This window comes from Crocodylus porosus, unplaced genomic scaffold (assembly GCF_001723895.1).
Source record: "Crocodylus porosus isolate Cpor-Errol unplaced genomic scaffold, CroPor_comp1, whole genome shotgun sequence".
NCBI lineage: Eukaryota > Metazoa > Chordata > Crocodylia > Crocodylidae > Crocodylus > Crocodylus porosus.
Window position 1 is genome coordinate 7,365,590 of NW_017728940.1, and position 25,724 is coordinate 7,391,313.

Sequence of the window (25,724 nt, forward strand, 5' to 3'; positions counted from 1 at the left end):
CCCCCTCCCCTTTCCCCATGCCCCGCTACCCCACACACTGGGGAGCTGGGGCCTGGGGGTTGGGGACACTGGGTCGGGAGTAAGGGGCACTGGATCGGGACTGGCCATTGACGTTTACAGATGGGTCCTGGTACAAAAAAGGTTGAGACCCACTGACTTAGACCATGATGTAGTTTAATTGTAGCAGTAATAGTAAAGCATTACAAGTCATGGATTTTAAAACAACAAACAGTCTATATGCCTCTCTGTCTTCCCTAAAACCCTCGGGTGATTGACCAGGCAGTCTTAGCTTCTTCCCTCCTAAGACCTGATAAAGAATGCCTTGCATACAAAACATGTCTAGCTTTATACCAATTATGCAGTTGGTCCAATAAAAAGCTATCACCCCCACCAAAAAAAACAAATTTTGCCTCTTAGCTTCTTCAGACAGCCATACAGATCCTCACTGAACAGCTCCTCAGCAAATGGAAAGAGAAGGTTTCTGTGACCATTTATTGTTCAGCACTGGTTCTATCCACAGGGAGAATCCTGAGGTCTAATAGATTCAGCATTATCTCCTTGCAGCTCTGAAGTGTTTACTGGGAAGCGGCTTATCTTTGTTCTACTTGTTTTCTTAACCACCATCTACTGAACTAAACCAACATATACAGTAAACATGACGATAACCAGGTCACATCGAATATTCATGAGCTGGTATAGTGAAGCCCATATCTATCACAATCACATTTGGAAAGTGTGTAGTGAACAAGGCATAGAGCTGCAGGAAGAGAAAAGAGGGACTCCTGGTGAAAGCAGATGAGTGCTGCCCTGGACACTGGATTTCACAGGGGTGTGATGAAGATCGATTAATTCGTGTTTGTGACGTACTCTGACACAATTGTTAGGTACCGCACAGAATTCCATGAGGAAATGAATAATTCGTCTTTCAGAGCAGGATTTGAAATGCATACAACAAACGTGACTATTCACCATTCTGGGTACCGAATGAGACAGGAGTCTTGTAAGGGGGAAAAATAGTATATGATATTGTGATTAAAGATTGTCTCATCATGCAAATGAACAAAAGGGTTGAATTAAGAGGGCAAAGAAAAACTTGAATATTGACATTTCCTGACTATAATAGTGATTGAGTTTGCGCCCTTACTAATGGCAGTTTAATATTGGTTTTTGTGCTAAGTTACAACTTTGGATCATCCTGTCTCTCCCTCAGAACTGACCATGAGTCTGTAATGAAATGGGTGGAGCTGCATGAAGGTGTGTGATGAAAGCCCAGTCCAGGGCTTATTCCCCTTTTTTCAGGTTTCACCATAAATCAAAACACAGGATCAGATTGCAGTGTTCACAACTCATTCACCATCCATTCAGTGATGCCTGGACAGTATTCCCAGTTGTTTCTCAGACAGGCCAGGGATAATACAGCCCTAATTCATAATTTAAGCTTTTTTTTATCCAAGCAGTGCTTAGTACCTCCATAATGTCAGTTCAAGAGCATCTGTATTTATTTACTTTTAGCTTTTTGCTTTTTTTTTTATGATTCCCCAGTGGAGCTGGAAGATGTAGTCTGCTCCTAAGGGGAGAATCAGGAGGGGTGCCTGGGGGAAGACCCCTGAAGTTGGTGCCAAAGGAAGGTGATAGCTTGGGAAAATAAACAAAAGGACTGCAATTCCCACCCCTGAGAATTCAGCAGGGAACTGGAAAAGAGCATTTGCCACCCTAGAAAGTAGGGCACAACCCAAACAAGCTAGAATCGTGAGAACCCCTTTCCTTCCAGAGCTCTGCCTCTTGGTATTGCCAGGGGTCAGGATGAAGACAGCCCTAAGGAGGACCAGAGGACTGGGCACAGCCACATATTTTGTATTGCTCCCTAGCCATCACCCAGCTCTTCCATAAGCAACAACCAAAGAAAGGGCACAAAGGGGGATGCAGAAGATTTAGCCTAAGCAGGACACTCAACCAGGCCTTTTGTTTCTTAGGGAAGCAAGGTTTTGCCATCCAATTGTTTTTCTTAGTCATTAGAGTGAATCGTGGAGGTTGGTGGCCATTGGAATTAAGCATAATCAACTATTGTACAGAGAAAAGAGAGTGGAAACACATGCCTCCAGGACTTTAATTTGTTCCCCAGGACTTCAAAGCAAAAATACACAAAGCTAAGAAAGTCTACCCAAGTAGTAATGGAACCGGCATTGACCCTGAACTCCAGGGTGCTAGGACACTCTTCTGGGCTATAACTGGCGGGGGGGTTCAAACACTTTCAGGAGGATGAGGACCTAGAAACCAGGTTTTCCCTGTGCTGTGCAAGGGCTCTAACTGATAGGATATTTATGGTGAAGGGGGAGGGACCTTTTACTGCTGCCCACATAGATGTCTAGATGCCCAGGTCTACACATCTGCTTTATGTGGTCAGAAGAAAGTAGGATTTCAAGTTGGAGACATTTTAATGCACATTAAGGTTTTCCACTGAAATGAATAGAGAACAATGCACCTCCTGTGTAACTCTGGATCTGTCTCCAGAAGCACTTAAATGCTGCCCACGGAAAAGAATAAGAGAGCTGTGGGTCCGACCACACCACAGACGATGGGGGGCACTAACACTCTGGATGGCTGAGAGGAGGTGGTATCCATTATTTTAACCACGGATAGGGGGAACACTAGAATCAAACAATCACATTTTACTGAAGGTAGCAGAAGTCCTTGTAGGCTCCCTCCACCCAAGTGCAGACATTTGTTTCCCTGAGGACAAGCGGCAGTAGCACAACTGTACTGACCCCGGCAGCCTTATCTGGGGTCTTGGGGGCCTTGGGGAGCTACAGCTGTGGCGCTCCTGCAGACGGGAGCCTGCCCGGCAGCCAGAGTGTGGCTGCACCCAGCCAGGCTCTGGTTTTGGAAGGCACACACAGCCACCACCTGCGTGGACTTGCTTTTCTTAGGCATGGGTCTTTATGACCCTGGGATCTCCTGGGGTCAAACAAAAATAACGTACACTGCAAGGTAGCAGTGTGGAGAATGATGGCCTGTGCAGTATCTGGCACTGCAGACAGGTCTGCAGCACCACATGCGCTCATCTAGATGTGGTCATAGAGTCCCTTTTGCACCACAGCAAAATATTGAGAGCTGAGAATACCAACACCCAAGAGAAGAACAACCATGAGAGAGTGCAGGTTGCCCCAAACTGCACCTCATAAAAGCTGGCATGTGAGAGCCTGCAATTGTCCTGGAGGAGAGGCAAGGGGTGCTGCACACTCCTGTGGTGCAGGGAGATAGGGCACCTGTAGGACATGCCTCCAGGGCCTGGGGAGATGGCAGGCAGCTTGCTGGCTGTGGTGGCTAACAAGCTCCTGAAGCCACTCCATCTACTGCTTGAGGAGCAGCACTGAAGCTGGAGAGATTTTTGCCTGCTTTTGAGTGCTAGGGTTGGGACACTGGAAGAAAGCTGGGCCTGCTGTTGATCTGAAACCTGGATTTAATTAAGACAACCACTGGCTCTAGATCCAGTCACCACAGGTCTAAAATAATTTTCCAAATTGCAAATTACCCTTCTCCTTCATTCCCTCTATTTCCCCCTCTATTTCTGATGTACTTTCTTTCCCTGCAGACAGAAAAAACCCAAGACCCCATCCCACCCAGCACATTGCCATTTGCATGCAGACAGCTCCCAAGCAAAGCCAAACTGAGGTTTTTTGGTTCAGTTCTGCAGCTCTGCCCTGAAATGTGGGCTCTTGCAGCAAATTATGGTAATTCCTGGTAGCAATAACAGACTGCAAATGTATGTCATGGCAGCAGAGGGAACAAACCTAAGCAGGCACCCTGTCCATCAACTGGCCTCTTACCCTGTGTTTTTCCAGGCCTGATTAGTGCCCTGGACCTGCAAAACACCACCACTATTTTGTAACAGGACTGCCACACCTTTTGTACTCAATCATCCAGTCAGGAACTAGGCCAGAATATCTATTCTGCCAATGTAGCCAGCGATGGTTACCTTTTCACCTAGTTCCATGTAGCAACATAAGGAATAAAGTCCAGCTATTGTTAGTGATTGCAGCAGTGCCCCTGCTCTGGAGATGTTCAGCTACAGTACACCACTCCCACCACAGCAGGAACAGTGCAGCACCTCTGCTACAGGAACATGGGTCTGGTTAAAGACCTGTACATGCTGAAAAGTGCAGCACCCAGCCCTGTGTGGGACCTCCCATGGGCAGTGCCCAGGGAGGGCAGGAATAAATGAGACCCTCCACACAGGCATAAGCAGATCATGGATTTTATAAAGGGGGTGCAGGAGCAGAAACTGGTGGTTAAAGAGTGGCTGTTCCTCCATGCTCCTAGCCTCCCCCGGCTAGCTGGGGCAGACAGTCAATGATGCAGGAGCTATAGCCAGGAACTGACTTGCAGCACCCCTTCCCTTCCCCTTCATGATCACCCTCCATTTCCTGACCCCTCTCACCCACCACTGCTACTGTCCCTGGCTGACCTGGGGACAGGGGAGCTCCAGAGCCACTCCTGTCCTGTTCAGCCGGGCTGTGTAGGGACCTGGGCTCAGCAACAATAATTATGGTGGTGAACAGGCTCCCCCTTCCTGAGCTTGCTCCTGGGCTGGTAGGGAGCCTGACAGGAAAAGGGAAGCCACCTGCTGCTGTCCCCAGCTCTCCACACAGACTTACTGGAGCAGGGCAGGAGCAAACAGCTCATCCACCCACCCCAATTCAGACAGGTACAGGAGCGGTGGGCAGTTAGGGGAGAGGAAGGGAGGGGAGAAAGGGGATGGGAGGGAGGGAATTCTTACCTGCTTTGGAGATATAAAGCCCCTGATTGCTGATCCCAGACTGTGGTCTGGAAGAGAGGTGCTATTCCACGCACTCTGGAATTGCTCCTGCAGAAGGAAGATATGCTGGGAAGCATGACATTGCACAGACACTTCACAAAGACCAGCAAAAGGATTACTCGCCTCTTGACTCCACATGAACACCTCCCCAGATGCCTAATTTGGGTGCTGGGGAAAGAATATGTTCCTCTATACCACTATCCATCCAGTAGTTCTAAGTGCTAGCGAAGATTGAGGTACCATGCACAAATCCAGTGAGCCACTAGCTTGTCTTCAATGCTCTTTTGTCAGAAGAGCAAAGGGCCCTGACCCTCACTGGCTCCAAGCACCTGAGAATGTCACCCTCAGCAGTTCAGATGTATCCATCTATTTCCATTACATAACCCTCCTTTCTCTGTATTTCTTCATAATTCAGAGATGATCAAAGGAATCTTGCTATAGCTTTTCACCCACATCTACAAGCCCCCTCCTCCCCCCCCACAAAACACTAGCCACATGCACGCGTACACACACACACACACACACACACACACACACACACCCCTCTGGAATGAGGCCAAGGGAAAAAAATTTCAGTTCCTCAGCAGAGCAATTCAGCAATTTAGGATCAGAGATTATAATTAGAGTCTCAGAATTACTTATGCTATACGGGTGCTTGGTTTTGTTCACTATCGTACATGCCAAATCTTTATAATGAAAATTTTCAATGCAATTCTAATCTGACAAGGGCTGCCATACTCTTACTCAGCAGAACTGTATGCTGGAGGTATTCGGTCTTTTTTTTTTTTTAGATAGAAACATTTTCTTGCTTTTTACCCCTTTGTGTGGTACAGAACCCACCCAGCTACAGGGGCGGGGGCAGGGGGGTGTGGAAAGGGAGGAGAGATTCATTCTCTTCTTTCTTGTGCATCAGCAACATAATTGTTTGCTAAGTTTCGGACAAAGGACCAAGCAATTAGGCCTGTGCAATCAGCTGAAGGCAATTGTTATACACATGACAGTTAGGGTGGGATCTAAAGACACAGGTGTTATATAAGTACAGGTTAAGGAGGGCCAGATTTGACTTTAAGCATCTTTACTGCTGATGACAATGGATGGAGAAGCAGAGTTCAGCTTGACTCTGAGCTCCCCTGGCCAACTTCACAGGGAGCTAATGGAGAGGAAAAAAAATTAATGATTTTTTTCGTATTATATGAACACGTTTTATCCAGTCACTGAGAGACAATAACAAGAATTTAATTTGAACCTATTTTATATTTAATTTTAAAAGAGCAGCCCAAGAAGCTCTAGAAACTTTTAACAACTCTTGGAACACTGGGGAATTTCCAAAGGACAGGATGAAAGTAAATGCAGTTTGAGACTAAACAAAATGACCTGAGTTCTTCTAGACTTGTCAGCTTGATTCCAGTCCTAGGCAAAACAATGGAACACAATTAATAGTCATAATTAAGCACACCACAAAATTAATAAACATCTAAACAGACTAACATAATCAATGTCATCAATATGGGTTCACTGAATAAAGTTCTTATCAAACTAGCAAAAATATTTTAGGATAGTACAAGTTTAATTGATAAAGGACTAGGCTTTTATAAGTCATTTGATTCAGTACCACATGGCACCTTGACTCAGCAACGAGAATGACATAAAAACCACGTTATATATGAAATGGGTTAAAAACTGGTTGACTGATGCATTTCAGAATGTAGCCAGAGAATCACCACTGAGCCAGAATGGTCCTGCAAGGATCAGTTTTTGTCTTGCCCTGTTAAATATTTTTATCAGTCAGCTTGACAAATGGCAAAAATGGGAGAGAAGTAAACAGTGAGGAGGACAAGTCCCTGATACAAAGTAACCTGCCTCACTTGGTATCTTGAGTGTAATGCAAATATGCCATTTTCAACAAGGTCAATTGTGCTGCCATACATCTGGAAACATATGTATGAGAGTGCCTATTTGTTTACACGGCTGGGGACTCTAACCTGGGCAGCTGTAAGTCTGAAAATAACATGCAGGTCAAAACAGAAATTACCAGTGTGTGAGCTCTTAATGTGAACAGTGGTCAGGAGGTCTAATGCCATCTTTGGATGAATAAACAGGGGAGTTGTAAGTAGGAGTAGGAAGGATATGTTACCTCCATGTTTGGAACTGCAGCAATAACTATAAAATATTTAGTGCAGTTCTGGTGCCCCCATTTCAGAAAGCATGTTGAAAAATTATTCTTTGGATTTCTTGATTGAGGTAAAAAGGGGCCAAAGGAAGGAGGAGTATAGAAATACTGTAGTGTTTATGTTTTAATACATCAGCACATAGCACAATGGGATCCCACTCAATAATTAGGATCCTTAGGCACTGGGGTAATACAAGTAATAACTACAAAGAGCAGCAATAAACAAAACCAGGATGTTCTGACAGTCATCATTAGGGTAGAGTCCCATTTGTGTGCATAGCCACAGCTCTGCTGCACACAGGTAAGGGGATGCTTGCACTTTGGTGCTATTGCTATTAAAAACCCAATGCCAAATAAATAGATGAGATTTAGTTTTTAAACTCAGTGTCTAGATCAATAAATCCAGATGCAATCAGATGGTTTTCAAACCTGGATTTCATCACCTGGTCTTCTCCTATCACTGCCCTGGAGTTACTGTGCCATGACCCCATCCCCTGCCCAGAGACTTGGGACAGAAGCTGTAACTCTGGGAATTGGGAGGGGCCGGCTGAGAGTTGAAGATACTCAAACTCAGCCAACCTACTGGCTTCTGCCAGAGCTCGAAGGTGTCAGAAAAGAACGTGGCTTCTGTAGCCCAGCTGGTCTTTTATTCCCACTCCAAAGCAAGTCCCCTTCCCCTCCCCTCTGCTCCCTGACATGACCAACAAACATACTGGGGCCAAATCTTGAAAGGTACTACTACTCAGTACTTCCCAGGATTTGGCACTTTGGGTGTTTATACATGTCTGGGAGGCGGTGGGGGGGAGGGCACTTTAATTAGAGCAGCTCCGAGGGCACCTATACATGTGCATCAAGGCTGCTGAAGCACGGTAAGTACCACTTTCCAGCAGACTCCAGCGCCACGTGTATCAGCATCCCTGCACTGAAAAATGGCAGTGGGGGCATTTTAAAGCACCCCTGCCGCCATGTTTTAGTACAGGAAAGCTGACACACATAACGCTCTGGGCGCTTTAATAAGAGCAGCTCAAAAGTGTCCTCCCCCCGCACTCCCCCTTCTGGAGCACATGTATAAATGCATCCCAGTGCTGAAAAATGGCAGTGGGGGCACTTAAACTAAAGCTTGTTCCATAAGCTTTAGTTAAAGCACTCCTGCCGCCATCTTTCAGCATGGGGACACCGATATATATGACACTGAAGTCTGCTGGGGCGCAGTAATTGCCACACTCCAGCAGACTCGATTAATCAAGTCTGCTCCGATGCCCTGTAATTACAGCATGCTGAAGCAGCCTCAGTGCACGTGCACAGGCACCCATTAGCGTCACATCAGTTTCTGCCTCCTTTTCCAACTTGCAGCCCTCTCTAGTGAACTGTCATTCTGGAGAGCTCCCCTGGGGTTTCTTTTTAATCCTGCCCCACTCTAGAGAGTTGGAGCTGGACACAGCGATCCAGCCTTTTTGGCAAATGCCAACAAGAGAAGCAGAGGAGGCAGGGTGTTAGGGACCGGGGCATGGGCAGTTAATCAGACAAAGTCCAGAAAGCCTGGAGTTAGAGTTGAAGTTCCAGTTAAGTCATGTCAAGGAACTGTGGAGGGGTCTGGAACAAGGATGTCTTTGCCCAGACTTGCTACTGTTACCTCCAGCTTTCTTCTAAAGGCTGGAGTGGGTGGGACTGTTTACTGGAGCCCCAGGGGATTGGTTGCTCTGATCACTCAGTTAAGACCAGCTGGGCCTAGGGCCTTGATCTGAGCTGATTATCTAGGAATATTTATGTACAAAGCTAATCAGCACATTATAGATGACAGTAGGTGCATCTACATGAGACACTTAATGCACAGTAAACTAATTCTACTCTGCATTAGCACGGCACAGCAAAAACTGTGCTAATGCACTAATGCATAGTAAAATTACTCTGCTGTGCATTAAGCATCACAAAAAGACCATGTGCCTTTTCTACTGCACAGTAGCACAAGTTACTGTGCATTTAGTTAGCACCTCATGTTAAGGGTACTAAACTTAATGTGCAGTAGCAACAGCACATTAATGCACATGTAAACACTCCCAATGACTAATCAGCTACCACTTCAAAACACAGTTAAAATATTAACTAGTTGGAAGATGATCCCATTCTACAAAAAAGTTGAAAGCTAGACAGAGAACAAGTCCCTAAACACTCCAAAGAATTGGGGTTACTGATGATTTGGTTTAAATCATCAGACAGACGGGGCTTTTCTGAGTTTCAGAAAAGAACCTTTACCCAGAGAATATTCAGATCTAAGGTTTGGGCTAATTTCCCTTTTGATAATTGTGGCAGTTCAGCACTAAAGCATTACAATTGAGATCTCACAGAACTGTGTGAGCGTGTATGCGTATAGACATGAGCCAGGCTCTGATCCCTAACTCCACATGGCTGAGAGATGTCCTCTGCTCTGGGACAGCTCCCTCCCTACCCTCTTCAGCCCAGGCCTGACCTCCATGCCCCTGCCAGCCCCAGGGGAGCCTGGAACTCCCCCTGGCTGCTGCAGAGGGGCAGGAGCAGTCCTGGACTCAACTGCTCCCTTTGGGCATGTCCCCAAGAGCATGCATATGCATTTCCCTAGGTACAAATAGCAGTGGCATATATGTGTGCTTCTGCTACTTGTCCCTGGACATGCTCCTGCATATATGCTGTGGTGCACAGCAAATTGCCCCAGGAGGGGTAAGCGAGGCTGGGTCCAGCAACTGGGCTGATGCCAACAGCTTTACCTAGGGTCCTGGGGGCCTCCCAAAGTTGCAGTAGCAGCAATCCAAAAAAGATTGCGTGCTGCTGCTGCTGTGCTGCTTTTTTTGGAGCAGTTTTTTTTAGATACCAGGATTTCCTGGTATCTAATTTTGTCTCTGTGCTGCAAATATGCAGTGCATCAAACACATTAACATGTACTGCATGCATTTTGTTGTGCCACAAAAGGCTTAAAGGCACAAGCCACACATTCCCACTCATGGGGACACAGGCCTTGGGAACAAATTTGCTCCTGACATGGGTGCACATGTAGACAGGTTCCCAGGGGCAATTTATTATGCCTTACTTTAAAGTAAAGTAACCTTAAGGTGCATTAATGGCACATGTAGACACTCCCACAGGGTAGCAGCCCCTACCCCCTGTTCCCCTTCATCAAGGCTCAACAGGTAGCTTCAATGGGCTTGACCTCCAGGACAGGAAACCACAAACTCAATTCATTTAAGTTCTGACCTGTAGCAGGAAAGGAGCCATCCTGCCAGACGAAGGTGTGGGGTTTGTGCCAGGGAGGAAAATACAAAGCCTAGGAACAGATTCAGAATGAAATTACAGTGCTTCATTGAAAGAGAATGTCAAAAGGGGAAAGGGAGTTCCAACCTGGGTCACTGGGGATATGTCTCCACGTGTGATTAATGCACACAAATAAACTCTGGAGAATAAACCCCGGAGAATCAGCGTGCCATCCCAAGGCTGCTCTGACTGGGCTCCACATGCTGTGTGGGGGCTGGCTGGGGCATGAAGGTGTTTTAGTGTGGGGGCTGCCTGTTGGCTAGCCCTGCACTGAAGCAGTCTGTGACCTAGCCAGCTGGGGCAGCATCTACACGTGCACTACTGCACACAAAAAAACTCTGCAGCAGGAGAGTACTTATATTTATAAGTACTACCCCACTGCAGAGTTTATTAGTTTCATGCACCCTAATAGGGGTGCACATGTAGTATCAAGGCATTTACTGTGCAGTTAATTAGTCAACTGTGCAGTAAACTTCTCGTGTAGATGCACCCTGGAAGGAGCTGTTCACTGCAGATTGAACAGTGGCGTGGAGACAGGAAAGTTATGTTGGGGGAGCCAAACATAGCTCTTGAGTGAGAATAGCTACCCCTCCCATACCAACTAAGAAAGTTTGATTTACTCCACAAACACCACCTGGCTCAAAGCATTAATACTGTGAGAGCCTAGAAGCCATGCTGTGAACTCCCCCTGAATTTAACTGGCCAAGTATTTTGGGACTAGGCTTTCAGGGTCAGAATGGGTGAAAGCTCAGAAGTTATTACCTTGCCTTGATCTGTTCCCTCCTTCTTACAGACCAGAGGGGTCAAAAGCAGGTTCAGCACTGCTGACAGGGCTGTGGGTTTTCCATGGGCACCTGGAGAAGCCACAGTGGTAAAGAGCAGGACAGTTGCCCTTTGGGCAGTGGAAAGTGCAAGCCAATAACTTTCTAACAGGAAAGAAGAAAAGTGCTGGGTAATGGACAGAGGACCAGATGGGAGATCTTTCCAAAATGAGTTTTAGTATAAAGTATTGCTTATTGCTAAACTGTGCTATCTTAGAGTTTCTCCAACAAAATACACTATGGAGCAATTTTTGATCTCACTGACTAATAGCAATACCTGAACCTGATCCACACTGCCTTTAGTGCCAGATCTTGGCGTGAATTGGCTTGTTCCCAGGAGTGATATGCTGTGATTTCCAAAGGGTTCAAAGGAAATCTTCAGGCAGACACAGGTGGGATACCCAGAGGAGCAGAGATTGTGCTGGGGAACACTGAAGAAATCCCGAATATCAGAGTGCCAAAAGGGATAGGTAACTGTTCATAGAATCATACAGAAGTAAGGCTGATGGGCCCTTCAGAGGTCATCTAGTCCACACCTCTTTCTGAGGCAATAGCATCCCTATCCGAGCCATTCTATGCAAATCCATTTATCTAACCTATTAGCAAAACTACACAGCCAACCCTGACACAATCACAAGACAGAATGCCCTAACCTGCCACAGGTGAAACAGGGGGAACGCAGTGGCTGATGTCTTCCTGCTGCAAGGGATGTTAAAATACTCTTGAGAGAGAAGGCAAAAAAAACCCCAAAACCCTCATAGCCTGTACTAATCCAACCATGGAGTAACATTCTTTCCTGACCCCAAATGTGGTAATGGGTCTGATCCTGAGTGGAGAGGCAAGACGCTAAAGCCAGCAGCATCTGGGTTTAAGTCGCAGCAAAAGCATCAGCACACACTAATCAAAACCCCCAGTCTTGGCTTCAGCCAACGCTTCTAAGGAAGAGGGGGAAAAAACTCTGACATGTAGCAGCACTGCAGAAGGAGAAAAATATTCCTTCCTGGTTTCATGTGGCAGCCATCAAAGCTCAGAAATTTGAGAGACGCCCATCATAAAGCATAAGGAAGTGACCAAGTGATCACTTTCCCAGCATGGAGGAGCAACAGTCTGCCATACAGCTGCTTCTCTTGTCTCCAGTTAGACACCTACCTGGTATTTTCACCTTTGAAAATCTCTCTCAAGAAGAAACTCCTGTTATAGGAGCAAATGGTAGAGAAAATGCCAGCTGTTCGACAATCAACCACTAAATATGAGATGTTAAGATCATGGACATACCTGGGATTTTGAACAAGTAGTGTGGTGTATCATCCCATAACACAATGCATATTTTTCTCCAGTTAAAAAGAGACTAGAAACTTTATTATTATGCTAGGGGCCTAGGGCTATATTATTAAGTTTATGATCCAAGCAAACTCAAGATGAAAGACCTTTGCAAGTATAAACAGGTAGTTTATGTTTCATGTGATAGGGAAGGGAGAGCCAGTGGAGGGGTGCAGAAAGGTGACATAGTCAAAGCAGTGGGAAAGGAGGATGGCTTTTGCAGCAGCATTCTGGATGGATATAAATGAGGATGATGTTGCTTTAATCAAGACATGACAAGACAAGAACCTGGACAAAAATTTCAGTTGTAGAAAAGTATTAGGTGATATTTAGATGTGCCATTCAAAATAATTTACCAGAATTAAACACAGCCTGAATGTGGGGACCTAGAGCTCCCTGGGTATGAAGCCAAGTGATAGATAGGAAGGTTGCACTCTCCACGGTGAGCAAGAAAGCTTGTAAAAGAGGCTGAGGCGATTAAGAACTCTTCCTGAGCCATGTTGAGTTTAAGATGATGGCTAGTCAACAGCATCCTTAATATGCTCCAGTATGTTCATAATCATGCCCTTCTAGAGCCTCTACAAATGACAATGAATTAAAATTTACTTCCTGCCTTGACACAGCCCTCTAGTCAAAAATCTTCCTTTTGTAGAGATTCTCCATTCAGCAGCACCAGTGATGCTCACCTATATGGGAATAAGAGATTCTGTTGCTCAAGTACCAACTGCTCTAACCTCAAACCACAAAAACCTTTCGATCTGAGTGAGAACCTGTTGCAAACCCCAGTCACTGTGCACTCTTCGAGACCCTGTAGAGTCCAGGGGCTCCTTTTGCTACTCACTGCCCCAACATGCTCAGGCATTGGCTTATCCCACCTGAAGGACACCCAAGGCAACCTAACCTAAAGCACATCAATGAATGTGTAGATGCATCCTGTATGTCTTAATTCTGTTAACGTATCTTCTCATTTTTTCTAAGACTAGGTCTTCCATAACTGTTTTAGTTCTCTGGTTTCCATATATTTCTTAAGTATTTCCTTTTTTGTATTAATGCCTTTATACATGGCTTTAAGTTAGCTTAGCCTCTCTTTTTTCAGGAGTTTTGTCTCAAATCTTGCCCTCTGTAGAGGTTGCTGGTGTTTCAAAGGACGTGATGGGAGCTCATGAGTTGTGAATTTTATCCCAGTCATTTTAGAGACCACTTGGACAGCAAGCGCCATTAATTGCTGTGTCTCATTGATGACCTGTGTTTGTATTTGGAACAGATTTTAATTAACTTTTGTTTTTCTCTGTCTTAACATGATCTATAGTTTTTAATGGTAGAATATTGATGCCTTTTTTGCTGCCCAGCTTTTCTTTGATCTTCTGAAAAGTCTTTTTCAATTTCAAGTGTAATTCTAATTCCTCTTCTTGAAGTATGTCAGTGAAAGCTTTATTTAGGCTTGTGACTATTGACCTCTACATCTTGTTTTCTGTGATTTTGTGATCCAGACTTTTTGTTAACAGAGTCATCTTCTAAGGCCAAATTGTGGTTGGCATATTTCACCCAAATGCTTCAGTTTTAGTTCCTTCAATTTCTTTCTGAATAAACCACTTAGATTTGAAAATAACACATCTGTTTTGCTAGTTTCCTTTGTAGTGAAAGAAAGCACCATCAAGAAGAGCTCAGTGGACCATGAAAGAAAAACAATACTCGTCTTCTCTGCTACTTTAAACTGGGGAGCCAACCTAGCAACACTAAGTACCAACATAATTGCCCTTTCTATTCAGTCACCAAATACTAATGCTTACTATGGGAAAGATCAGCTCATTCAAAAAACTAGACAGTGGGCACATCTACACAAGATGACCAATTAGCTGCACAGTTGACTAATTAGCTGCACAGTAAACCTCACGGTGTCTACATGTGCTCCCCTGTTAGGCTGGAGTAACTAATTTACTCCACAGCAGGACAATACTTGTAATAGGCATTAATAAGCATTAGCACATTAATACGCACATGTAGACATGCCCTATGTGTTGAATGTATACTGCCATTGCATTACAGGATTTGAATAACCTGTAACTGGTTGCTAGAATTATTCCACTTGCTAACATGAGAACAGCTGCTAGCACATGAGAGCAGTTGCTAGCATAAGGAAATGATTAAAATGGATCGAAGATACCAGACATGCTGTATGGCACGTGGCAACCGTTAGCCATGTGAAATCATAAACTCCCCCCGTTAAAAAAACCCTTTTTAACTGTAATAGAATCACTTTTTAAAAAACCCCAAACAAGAATACAAAAAAAAAAAACCCCCAACAACTTAGCTACTTAATCAAAATGTTACACAAGTAGCTCAGTACAGTCACAAAGACATCAAAAGATACACCAACATCCTCAAACAGCTCCACAACAGGCACAGAGACAGACTGGTCAATCTAGAGCTGTTTAAATTACCTTCAAACAAGAGCTGAAGGGTGAAAAAGACAGCAGGAATTCAAGTTGTTCTAACAACCCAGACATCTGTGACTCTAGGCTGCTTTTTTGGGTGCCCTGAAGCCTCTGCTCCTTTATGATCCGGCCAAGGAACTTAGCTAACTTGTTCAGGGTGTAATCCCCTCTTCTGAAGCCTGTTTCTTCCTTCAGGGTGGAACTGAAATCCCCTAGTGAAGTAGCAGGAGGACTTCTAAGTCCATGAGGCAGTGCGATGGCTCTATTTTCACTGCAGCCTGACATGATGGACAAGCTATGGGCCCAGTGATTTTGCAACACCATTTGTTTAAAAATAGAGGCTATTGTAATTACCATTGACCAAAAATAAAATTAAAAAACCCTAAGCCAACTTGATAAATTGTCCATGGGGCTAAATGCCCAGTTTGCCCCTTCTTTTCCCTCATTCATTTGTGTAAATGTCATAAACTTCCACAGGCTTTCTTCCAGGGACCTCTCTGACTAAATCCCTGGTCTGAGGGCTCAGGGCTCTTCAGGCACGAGAGAGAGAACTAGGGAGCATCCCATGAGATGACATACATTGCCAACCTCCTTTTCCCTCTGACCTGCATTGTCACCTCTTTTCTTGGACTGGCTAGTCCTCTGACTTTCTTTTCATACAGCCACTGTTTTCATTCCAGTTTCCATCTTCATCCTCCCCCACCCCACCCCGCCCATTTCTAGAGCCCTCTGGTTCCTCCTCTGGATCCCAAGTCCTTTCCAACAAGTCAGCCATCCCTGCAGCCTCCTCAATGTAAACTTGCTGTGGGTCTAGGCTCTTCTGCAAGGTTTCCCCTACCACCTCTTCTACCATGAGTATGGTCCCTTGTGGACTCTCCTCATTCTTTCCCTGCCAATTTTTTCCTGTAGGTTCTTCACCACCCCCAGTTGCATTCACAAAGGACTTGGCGCACACACAAAATATATGTCCCTCCTCCACAAACAAGTTATGCTGCTAGGGCTCACTGTACTCCTTTGCCACATGGCTTCACAGTTCCACCCACGGGAAGGCACAGCCCTTCCAGGCCACAGTCCAGGCCCCATTGAGGTTATATACCTTTCCTATAGTACACACTATCTCAAAGTCTCCAAGCAGAATTTCAGATCCTGTTCCTCGATCATGACCAAAAAAACCCATTATTTCTCACTCTTGATTCATTTCAGGGAGCCCAAAGTCAAAAAAGAGACCACAGAGGCCCTCACAAGCCCCCAGACACTGATTCCCAGTCCAGGCCACTCATTAACTGAATGAAATAATTTAAATCAGAAGCCTGTACATTTACAGTCTTTTGTAGCACAATCCTGCTGAAATCAAGCCAGATCATCTCCAGTTCAGCTGACTGTGTCCAAAGTGCTGTCGCCATGGTCACTCTCACCAGACCTCTTCAGATCCATCCGCTGTGACCAATCCATCGAAAGCCACTACCTCTCCCCTAAAGGGAAATGCAGGCTTGGGTTTGAAAGTTGGTGCTGTCACCTCTTCTACCATCACATCTGCTGGCTCTTATCAGGCATACTTGCCCATGCTTCCCTTCCTCCCAGAAGGCCTGCTAGGCTAAGGCTACCACAGAGTCAAGCAGGACGTTCCAAGGCAGCAGCATCCAACAAGTGTCACTTTAACAAACAGGCATCTGTCTGTCTCATGAAACAATAGAATTATTCTAAGTGAGACATCAGCTCACTGAATGTAACCCTCACTTGAAATATAAAGTGAAGCTGAAGTGACCTCTCCAGGGCACAAAAGCCAGGGCAGTGTATATGAAGACACTGAGCTGCCCATGTACCAGTGTCCTCTTCTAGACTATACAGCCCTCCCATCTGGGGCTTGTGGCTCCTATTGATGCATTCAGGTCACCTGGTGCTGCATTTGGGATCCTCCTGGGAAGTCCCAGGTTCTTCTTCTCGTGTCCTTGTCATAAACTACATTTTTTTCAGAATTGTGCACAAGCAATGGCTCTTACCATTGCTGGAGCAAGGTCTTGCTTCATACAAGTCTCAACAAGAAGTTGTCAAATGAACATGTACTCCATAGTCCGCACTTCACTGCACTTGCATATATCATGTCATTAGAGTAGCTCCATTTGAACATGTTTGTTTTTGATCTTCCAGTTTGAATGTACAGGTGATTCACACATCACTGTGTTGGCCAATCTAAATCCATCCCTCTGGAAGGTCCTCCTGCCCTCATCCAAGTCACTGATGAAGACGTTGAACAGCACCAGTCCAATGAACAAATCTTTGGGAACTCCACTGCCCACATCTTTCTAGGTCAATGCTGCCCCTTCCACCACCACACTCTGGGTGCATCCCGATAGCCAATTTGCCACCCACCTGACCGTGTAATCATCTATGCTGTAGCTGCTCAGTTTATTTATGAGAATAGGATGAGATACTGTATTGAAGGCTTCCTTAAAATCCAGGTAGATGACATCTACCTTGTCCCCTACATCTAAGCATTTTGTGACCTGGTCATAAAAAGAAACAAGGTTAGACAGCCAGGATCTACGTGCTAATGAACCTGTGCTGGTTGCCCTTCAGCATTATTTTTCCTGCTGGACGCCCACAAATGTGATCCTTAATAATTTTTTCAAAGGTTTTTCCAAGGATACAGGTGAGGCAAACTGGCCTGTAGTTATCCAGATCCTCCTTCCTCCCCGTCTGCTTCTGCAGGTGGGTGTGAAAGATCTGGATTCAAATCCCAGGGGTCCTGACAGTTTTTTTGGGAGGAACCTGTTCTTCTTGTCTATAGGCAGGATAGATATTCACCTTTATAGACTCAATAAGATAGTTATAGACCAGAAGCTTTCATGAAACCGAGCTAATTTCATCAGATGCTGTGAAAAAACAGTATACTACAGTGTTTCTTACCTACCTCATAATCTCTTCAGCATCTCTCTGTGCTACCTTGTCTGATTATAACCCCTCAGTTATCGCTACAGCTCTAACTACATCAATCATCTGTTTTCATAAACTAATCCAGTTGTTTTTCCCTAGGCCCCTGGGAGATATTACATCTATGGCATAATTAACATTTGTAATCACACAATAAATAGCAACATACCACATGCTCAGGCAATTTATGGTACCGTAAAATGGAAAATACACATAGAATATTTTTGTGTCTGGCTTGCATGGCACAATTGAATGGGTGCTGAAAAATAGTGCACAGTAGTACATTGCAGTACAGACAGCTTAATATGTTACTGTGCAGTATTATTAGGCTACTGCTCATTAGTGTCACCTAAAAGATGACTACTGCTAGTGCGCAGTAACTGCAGTTACTGTGCATTTATTTAGTGCTTGCTAATACACGTACTAAACAAATGAACAGCAATGACTGTGCAGTAGCATCTCACATAGACGCACCCAGAGGAATTATGAACTCATGTGCACCACGCTCCATCCAGAGCAACTCCACTGACTTCTGAATTAACTCTGATGTAACTGTGATCAGACTCTCACTCGCAAGCTTTGGAATGAAAGAGTTTTCCCTCATGCATGAATGTGTGTGTGTGTGTCAAAGAGAGAGAGAGAGAGAGAGCACTTGTGCACACATGTCTATGGAGAAAATTAAATTATCTCTGGAAAATTAGTGAATAAGACAAATTTCTAATCCATGGGCAAATAACATTACACACATGCACAGACACACAAGCATGCACATGCACACCCATAACAATTTAGATCAGAAAAAAAAAAATTAGGCCACAAATGTGCTAATTGAAATACTAGAGAAATGAAGATGCCTGTCATTTCCCAGTGGCAGAAGGTAGTTGAATCCCAGTTGAATCCCAGAGGGTAGCTTACAGACCTACAGCCAGACACGCTGTTAAGCTTTGAACTGAAAAAGCAAATATGCATATAATGTATATTTTATAAGGCAGTTAATGTACTGTATGTCAAATAAAGCACTGTCAACTCTATAATACATTTACCAAGGATATTCTATACAATAAATTCCAAATGAATACCAGTGAATTTATCTGGATTTATACTGATAATCAGGGATCCTGGTTTTCTCAGTTTAAAAATCCAAGCTTCTCTGACAAAACCCCCAAATTCTCTAATTAAAACTCCTAAATCCGAGTTTTGCTGCAGTTAAAATGAAATGGTACTATATATAGGTATCATTTGAGCACAATGTTTTATTGATATATTTACAATTTTAAAGCAATTTGGAAGCCTACCAGTGCTTCAATCATTATAATAAAATAAATTCTAAATGCCTATATAGTATGGCATTTATTTTTTTACCATGGAAAATCAGAACTCCCCCTGCCCTCTTCACTCACCAGGACACAGGTCCAGCTGCAGCTGTCCCCTTCACTGCTTTGTGGTGCTGAGCAGACCTGATATGCCAGTGCCCTGCCCCTGCCATTGCCATTACTTCACTCCTGACCCACAACCCCCTGGCCCTTCCAGTGTCCCTCACTCCAAACTCATAGTCCCCTGGCCTTGCCAGGGCCCTTCACTCCTGACCCACTGCCCCCCGCCCCCAGGCCCGAGTCCCCCAGAGTGTGGGGCAATGGGTGGTACCCAACCATAGGTGACAGCATAGGCAGTGTCAGGGAGGGATGCAGGGGCACTTCCCCTTCCCCCAAGATTTCTGCTTCCACAGCAGGACACGAGGCTGCAGCCTTGCTGGATTGGCATGAACAGGAGCTGCCTCTGCAGCCCAGCAAGTGGGACCTGGCGGGCAAGTGGAGAAGGGCAGCGAGACTCAGAGGTGGCTTCTGCCCATACTAGTCTAGCCGGGCTGCAGCCCTGTGTCCCACTGTGAATTCACAAACCTGGGGGGACCACTTGTCCCCCTATGACCCTTGACACACCACCTGTGGCGCCTGACCCCTCCCCGATGCACGCGCAGTGGTGTGGAGCCAGCCCCCCCACCAGCCCCCACCCTGAATGAGCTGTCCATGGCTCTGTCCCACTCCCTGGCCAGGCCCCACGGCCACATATTCCCACCCTAGCCCCGGGCCCTGGACACCATGCACCATGCATTTCCCCAGTTGGGCTGCACCCCAAGCCCCAGCCACCAATCCTGCCCCACTTCCTCCCTCACTGTGGGGGCTTGGCACAAGCTACTGGTGCCACCACCTCAATCTGGCCCTGTGCCCCACCACATGTTGTCTATGCCTACCACCCCCCCACAAGTTACCCGCAGGCAGCTGGGGGAACTGCTCTCCACCACACTGCCTAGGTGTATTGCTGGCCACATGCATGTGTGCATGTCCACACAGCCACATGACACCCTCTGCATCTGATCGGCCTCTTCCCACTCCCCCCAGCCCCAAGCAGACCCCTTGCAGGCTGAAACTTTCCAGCCTGCAAAGCTAAAGCCATAGTTTCTCGTGTTTTTCTCCTTTAAAGGGGAAACTTCAATTTTCCATGGAAAATAGAAAATCTGGATCCCTGGTGTTAATGATACATGCATAGCTGACTGCAGAGTCCTCAGAACCAGAGAAGACAAGGACATGGCAAGTGTTGGATTTACTTTGGAAACATGCCAATAGGCAGGACCCAGAGTATTTGGGAAATGTGATGTAATCCCTATCAGCTTTAGTTACTCTAGAAATTGGCTCTACTCATACTGAAGACTGAAGAAACCTGACAGAGAGCTGCTCAGTCCAAACAATTCTCCCTAGTAATGAAGATGAGGAGATCAGTGATTTCTCCAGGCTTCGCATAAGCAATGGATATCATATCCTTTATTGGTTTGCAGTTTTCAGGCCATGGGACAAAAAGGATAGAGTTTTATTTCACCTAATGAATGATCAACTCTGACTTCCCCCTCAGTTCTATTACCCCTTCTGGACACATAAGTGCCCCCATTATAGGAATAGGAAGACATCTGTGTGTCTCCAGAGGGTGCTCCTATTCCATTTATGCACCCAGAGAGTGTAACAGAATCACTCCTACACTTCAGAGTCAGTTGCAAGCTGTACTTTGATCATCTACCAGCTGAAACAGGATTCTCTCCAAAGCGGTTGTAATTTAAATATTTTTTTATGTTTTGACACACGCAAAGAATGACATTTGCACTGATTCATGAATGTGAGAGGCCTGAACTGAACAACAACTACATCCAAGTAGCCAGGGAAAACACACTTCTGTGGGGAGCGTACCATGACATGGGTGGAAGGTCAGTGGGAGCTATGCCAGTGGTAATGAAAGGGGAGGAAGGGGGAGTGAGATGTTAGCATGCGATAAGACCACCCAGGATGGACAGGTCAAAGGGTACTGATCTAATGAAAAGCTTCCAGTGGTTCTCTGGGTCAGGGTTCATTGATAGCTCAACCACATAGCTTCATAAAAAAAAGTTACATTAGACAGACAAAAATGGTATAGATTCTAGAACGTAGCATGATAAACAGGAATGGAAGAGCCTTGTCTGTCTGTGAAGTAATGTCGGATGGTCTGGTAATGAATCTCTCTGTCTGTCTAGCAATATTTCTCTCAAGCACACCTTCCTACTGTGACTCCTAATCAGTGATGATGAGGATGTCAGTACAGATCTATATTCTCTGATCTCTAGCCTCCTGTAGTCACAACAGAGCTTTGTCTGGGTGCTGAATAGCAAACCTCATATAGAAGATTAATGATGTGAATCAAAAATAAAATAGAATGATTTCTTCTGTTCTTAAACTCAGATGAGCAATGAACTTGTAGATCAGAATATAAAAGTGAAAATAGCTGATTTTTCAGTTTTCTGGCAAGTCTAGAAAAAAATATATTTGAAGTCACCATGAAATGATTTTTTTAATTTTTGGCACACTAATGCAAAATATATTCATTTCAGATTGAACAAAATGTTTTGTGCAAAATATTTTAACTCAAACAACATGGTATTTTGTTTTCAGTTTTTGTAAGCTTTTTAAAATAACAGTGAAGTAAATTAAATAACATAGAAGTACATTTCAAAAGGAAACATTTAAGTAGAAAAAACTGTTTTGTTTCTAAAATCTAAATGCTTCAATTTTCACTTTTTCACTTTAGTTTTTTTTCCCTACCAAAACAATGTACTGATATTGACACAAATATGTGAAACGTTTCAATCAAATGGAATCTGCATTTTTCAGATAAAAATATTTTGCCTGAATAAAGTTCTGAATATGAGCACTACCACATACAGACATAAGTCGATATGAAGGCACTCGCTGAACAAATGCTAATTCACGTACACGCACTTCTCTGCAGCAAATACTCAGCTCAAGCCCAGAAAAGTCACCTTTGCACATAAGGATCAAAGACAATGTTGCTGATGGCTGCAAAATACATTACCAGCTGACTGACCCAGCTGCTGGAGAGCTGGATCATGGCCTCAGCCTACTGTATTGGGTTTCCTTCTTGTGTGCCTATCGGTGAAGTAAGACGGTTGGGTAGCTACACCATGTGGCAAAAGGTGCGTTTGTGATTCCCTGCACATGGAAGAACATCAGCCAGTAGCATTCTAATTAGGTCAAGCAAACACCCAGGGCAGAGAAGGGCCAAGATCCCACATTGCATTGAGAAGTGCCTCAATAGTTTAAGAATATTATAGCCTTCTAATTGTGATGATAGTTATTTAAAGGACAGCAACCCATTTCTAACGCATGCTCTGCAAGCCAGTAGGCAAGTACTGGCTTTTCTGAGGTTTTGTTTATCAGCCCAAGGTTTTTAACCCAAACTGCCAAAAAAACTCCTGCAAGAATGAGGTGCCTAGGCAAATGGGTATGGTTTGTGTCCTTTCCTGGACCAAGCAACCACAGCCATAGCTCTCATGAGTGGAAAAGAAAGAGACGTGTCTAGAGAGGATGCAGGGTGGTCTCTCCTCCTCTACTACCTTGCAGTATGATCCTAGACTTACCCAGTCATTTCTCTGTGAATGGGGTTTCTTATTAGTTGAACGAGGACTAGTATCTCCCTTGTAAAATAGTTGGAGCTGTGAGAAAGAAGTGCCATATCAGAGCTGAGCTTTCTTCCATTTCACGTGCACATAGTCTGAAGAAACCGATTCAATTTTTTTTGGTCCTATGGAAAACAAAATATTTGCTGATTTCATCTTGCAGTCCCTATGTTACCAGACATCCAGCTGGGAATCAGATCAGATCCCACACCTGGACCCATGCAGTGTTCACCTTTCCGTGGCTATGTAAATGAGCTCTTTCTCAGCAGCTCAGGATAAGCTCCAGCAGGCAGATGTTTGATTTCTTCTGGGAACTCAGAAATCTCAGTTTTACTTTTTTTTCCACAGCACAGTCAGGGCCCAGGGCAGGTAACACCTTCCTGAGCTCTACCGAACAGGAACCTTTCTTCCAGCCAGCAGCAGTACTGAGGGAGGGCTACCGGAGCATTAGCCCCAGGAACTACCTTCCGGGGGGGATCATTTCAGGGGGCCGATTGTGTGACAAAATGTCACTTGATTTTCCCTTAGATTTTCATTGAAAAGATGGCAACCTACAAGGTCTAAATTTTGCTTCTTGTATTACTTCTTGCTGTTTGTATGTCCATGAGATACAAGGGAGGCAGTTTTGCTTTCAGAAGGGAGTGTGTCTCTGTGCATGACTATTCAGCAGTGTACAAGTGTTCATCAACTTCAAATAAAGGTGGTAAGAGCACTGTGCTAGGAAGTCAGTCCCTCTTCAGTAGGAAATTGCTAGAAATGGTTGAGAAGTCTGAGGTAGCTCCACGGTGCTGGGAGCTGAGCCCGGTGGAGGGAGGCAGAGCACAGCCTCGGCGCTGCGCTCCACTTCCCCCCACCAGGCTCAGTTCCACGGGGCGGGGAGCCACTGGGCATGCTATCACTGGAGCCCTGAAATCTACACCAATTCAATGGTTACCAGTGCTGCTCAATATTGTTCCTCCAGACATTCGCCGCGATGATGCCATATACAGAGAAGTCGTCTGCATGAATGACAACCCAGACCTCATCCCTATTCATAGAGATTTAAAGAACCTCCCAGCTCACCCCTTGGTCTTTCAGCAACCTTTGTGGACATGTGTACAAGCCCTTGTGGGCCACGACAGTGCAGCAGCTTGGAGGAAAGTGTGGAATGAAACCACCATTTGCAGAAAACAGCACATTTCCGACCCAACAATAAAGCCTCCTGTTTCTGACCTTCTGTGAAAAACATGGAAGGCTCTAAATTGGATCCGAACTGGGCATGGCAGCTGTGGTCACCTGATGCACAAATGGTCAATTAGGAGTTTTGCAAAATGTGACTATGGCAATTCTGATCAAACTATGGATCACATAACAACCTTATATACAATTTTGATGGTGACACTGCCAAGATACATACCTTTTCCTTGAGCACGTTAGAGTAGTTAACTAACCTTAAACTAGACTTACAATCATTGCTTCAAGTCAGCCATAGCAAAGAACAAGAAGACATCACTGAAAGAGAAGTGCAGCATTACAATTGCATGTCTGTAGTCCCGAAAGGGTAACTGAGATGCCCAGACCAGCAAACAGGTAGAACTCTTCTTAATATTTCAGTGTCTGCCCACAGTCCTGTCACCTATATAGCAATGAAATGCATGAGCCCCTCACACCAGCTCTTTGTCCTCACTGCTGGGTCATAAGGGTTTTATACTCTTCCCACTTCAATGCTTCCCCCTCTAAAATACAGAGCTGGTATCTCAAATCCAGAATCTCCCAACTCCCCACTCCCCTACCATTCCAAAGCCTGGTTTAGTTTGGACATGATCCTGAGAGCTCATAAACCAACTTCATGAGTAGCCCTAGCTGGAGAGGTATCATTTGCAGCTTGTCTCAGACCCAGGAAGGACAGCATCTGCTCACACCCTGGCTCCAAAGCACCCCAGCTACAGTCCGGCAGTCAGTCCCACTTGTAGCTGCGCCTTTGATATGAGCAAGTGCCATTGAGGCTTTCAGTAAAGGCAGCTCTCAATAAAAGGAAAGCAAAAGCCTGAGCTCCCCTCACAGAAAACCGCTCCAACTGCATCAGATAACAGTTCAAAAGCCAAGAGCTCTTTCTCTACTCCCTTTCTCTTGTTTCTTTAAGCACGAAAGAAAGAAAGAAAAGAAAAAAGAAAGAGGCAGCTTCCAGCAGGGCAGTAAAATGCCATCTGTCTCCCTGATGGGGCTAGGGTTCCTGGTGACAGACATCCATTTAAAGCCTGAGAGGAAGGCACATGGCAGGCAGACATTCCTGGCTATTGAGTCTCTTAGCTCCTCCGCAGCCACAGAGAGACCCTTCTAACTGTGTGGGGGCAGGGAGTGGGGCGGGAGGGAAGGGGGGAGTGAAAGCACACAGGAGGGAAAGGGTAGCACCTATTCCACAGCATTTTATTTCCAGTCAGGAGATCAAAAGAGGGGTTTAAGTCTGACGTAGCAAATCCAAAGGAAGAAGCTTCTGCTTGCCTCGTTTTCTATTCCATAGAGAAATATGCCCCAGAGCCGCCAAGGAGGGGAAATGCTGGGCCTTCGAGGTTACAACACTGGACTTTGGAGAGAGGCTGCCTGTGTAACCTGCCTTTCCATTAGCCTGAAATCCCCACCAATCCACTAATTTTCCTCTGGAAAGCAATGCTCATGGGACTAGAGGAAGAGATCAGCCAGCCTGCTCCCCCTCCCATTAGTAAGATGTAAAAAACAAATCCCCCATTTCAGCCCTTGTAATTGCCTGTTGGGAAAGAATTGCTATGACCCTGGACTCTTCCTTGCCTGCAAGATCAAAATAGAAAGCTCTCAGCCAGACTTCTGTTGCACCATCCCCTCCTGAAGAGGATACTGGTTTTGGCTCCCAGTCATCCTAAATCCCCAAGCGACTGCCGGCTCCTTTTGACCACTGAAAGTAAGAGCAGGCATCCACTCCCTCTGGCAGTGCTGGGACATG

At 45.2% G+C, this 25,724-nt stretch overlaps 1 long non-coding RNA gene across 1 annotated transcript; it reads right to left on the reverse strand.

Annotated features, from left to right (window-relative positions):
- Nucleotides 1–163: 163 nt before the first annotated feature.
- On the reverse strand, nucleotides 164–18,719 carry LOC109318666. The gene is made up of 3 exons (XR_002103300.1): nucleotides 18,613–18,719; nucleotides 4,778–4,864; nucleotides 164–632 (listed from the first exon to the last, which is right to left on the reverse strand). It is a non-coding gene; the product is annotated as an uncharacterized LOC109318666 (long non-coding RNA).
- Nucleotides 18,720–25,724: the final 7,005 nt, after the last annotated feature.